The sequence below is a fragment of the Penaeus japonicus genome, unplaced genomic scaffold (assembly GCF_977035675.1).
Source record: "Penaeus japonicus unplaced genomic scaffold, GWHDUDI00000001_assembly GWHDUDI00000022, whole genome shotgun sequence".
In the NCBI taxonomy this organism is placed as follows: Eukaryota; Metazoa; Arthropoda; class Malacostraca; order Decapoda; family Penaeidae; genus Penaeus; species Penaeus japonicus.
Window position 1 is genome coordinate 27,933,850 of NW_028234424.1, and position 2,500 is coordinate 27,936,349.

At 37.7% G+C, this 2,500-nt stretch overlaps 1 protein-coding gene across 1 annotated transcript in view; it reads left to right on the top strand.

Annotated features, from left to right (window-relative positions):
* Positions 1-515, top strand: part of LOC122243820 (uncharacterized) — an 18,163-nt gene extending 17,648 nt beyond the window's left edge. The window contains exon 2 of the mRNA XM_043001552.2: positions 1-515. This exon is cut by the window's left edge and continues 642 nt beyond it. The gene's annotated coding sequence lies outside the window, so the exon portion shown is untranslated.
* The last annotated feature ends 1,985 nt before the right edge of the window (positions 516-2,500 follow it).

Below are 2,500 nucleotides of genomic sequence, written 5' to 3' on the forward strand. Positions count from 1 at the left end.
GAATTGTTTCGACGAAATCCCTTCATTAATCAATGCATGTCTGATGACAACTGCAGCTGGGGTCTTAATGGGACCCGGATATAGTCGGCCGCGGGTAACGATTCGTGCCTCTATATTTTGGTCATTAACAACGTTTGTGACAAATAGGCCTATGCTTGGTGACTAAAAAGGTTGGTTAGATTAAATAACATAGAAAGTCACAATACACTATGGTTATCATTCAGATATATGGATTGAATGTATATGGAATGCTTGAAAGATAATGATATATTGAAAAGCATTCCAAAGTCACAATACACCACGGTCTACCTGCCACCCATGGCCGCTGGCAGACCGCGTCTTATTATTAAAGGGATTATATACATATGTATCTGCGCACCCGGATACTTACATACGTATATGTATGGCTAAATGTATATGATAATTTATTGTGGTATTCTACATAAGAAAGATTTAAATCATCACGTTTGGGATATACTTTATAGCTAAACGTAACATTTAAATAAATTTGGTACTAAATAGTGTGTTGCTTTATTTAACACTACAAAGCCTGGTCATGCCCCCAGGAAATGCTTGGGGAGGGCCATGGTGACTGGTCATTTGAGACTGTGAATGTTTGATTTGGTCTACCTTTTTTGTGCTCCTAAAATAGACTTTCTATTTGTAATTCTAGAATTTTGGCAGAGAAGATTTGAAAAAGTATGCTGACATTTTAACAAGGGCTACCATGATACGTCTTGCGAGAGCTTTTGGGCTTCTAAGTCTGCAAGGGAACAAGTTGACCGGCAGAGGACAAAAAGCCCGGGCCAAGCCAGCTGGCGGAACGTCCAGCTCACCCTCTGCTAACTTAGTTTAGTATGTCATTTTCCTTGCTTCCTTCGTTTAAGTTGATAATATTATTCAGTCTTCATTTTCATATTCCTTGCACTATGATTATTTTATATATAATCGGCAAAACACCAGAGTTGATAAAGGGGAGGCGCAAGGAAATCAAAAAAAAAGTTTAGACACAGGCGCAAATCGGATGGTGATGAAGTATTTTTGCGGATCAATATTCGGCTCTGCTTTGAGTCTGTCCGAATAGCAAGGACACAGAGCAGTATAATCGAAGGCTGAACAGATGCTGCTGAGTGCAACTTTTGAAGAACTTTTTTGTCATATAGCCATTCTTGATTTATAAAAAGCATGGTTTGTTTCGAACATGATAACTTTTCATACATCTAAGCATTTTGTTTGAATGGGAGATTTCAGTCCTCTATTTGCATTTTAAGGATGCCAATGCCAATATATACGTCCCCCCCCCTCTTTCTATCCTCTCATCTGTGTCTGCAGGATCTCTCACCCAGACACGTTAGTTTCAAGATATCACAATATACTTGGCTGCAAATAAGAACTAGCCCTTTGTTTCGATCCATGTTATATATATAATGAATAATTTAGATAGTGAGTAAAATTACGTGTAACGTGCATTTAAGGTCTGCCAATGATCCAAATTGGAAAATAAAAAGTGAATTGATATTTCCTGTTACGCTTAAGCACTTTCTTCTGGTTATGGTTCTCATCGTCTGGTCGAAGAATTTCTGGGAGAATCTTCTGGACTTTTATGTACTCGTTCACCTCTTTGACTCTGTGATTTACATGTCCACCATCTTGCCTCTTGTCTGCTCCCGGCTACTGTGCGACGCGGCCCCTACATCTCACCTCCATCTTCTTGTGTGGTAAGACCCACTGTGGACCTTCCCGCCACCCACTCCACAGAAGAAGTCTCCCACCACAAGGACCGCCCACCACTAGGTCGCATTCACCCCTGACAGCCATTAATAAGTGTTTTGCAGAATATGTAGAAATGGTCAGAATCTGATCTTGAGAGAGAAATGTTCATACGAAATGTCGAGCGCCAGACAAAGAAGAAAGCGAGGCAGGGGGGGAGGGGGGGGGGGTTGAGGGCGAGGGTCGAGGGAGGGTAATGATGCCAGTGACAATGGCCGCCGCTGATCAGGTTATCATGGTAATGAGCCGGGATCATTAAGGTCTTATCTTGTTCCCACACACCTGGGAACCTCGGTGGCTGGGCTGGAGGCAGATACAGATAGATAGGTTGATAGAAAGAGAGAGACAGAAACGGATGATTGTCATGGGTGTCTGAGAAATACTGTATTCTTTTGGTCTGAGATTTACTGTTACTGTAATAAGGATTCTATAAATTCTGTGTGTTTCTTGTGTTGTGTTATACAGTTTACATACATATTTATATATATATAATATTAATATATATAATATATATATATATATATAATATATATAATATATCATACTATATATATATAATATATATATATCTATTAATATATATATATATATTATATAATATAGCATAATATATACTCACATACTTATATATATATATAAAATTATATAATTATATATAATATTTATATGTTATATATACAATACTACATATATATATAGATATAATATATAAATACATATATTATGTATT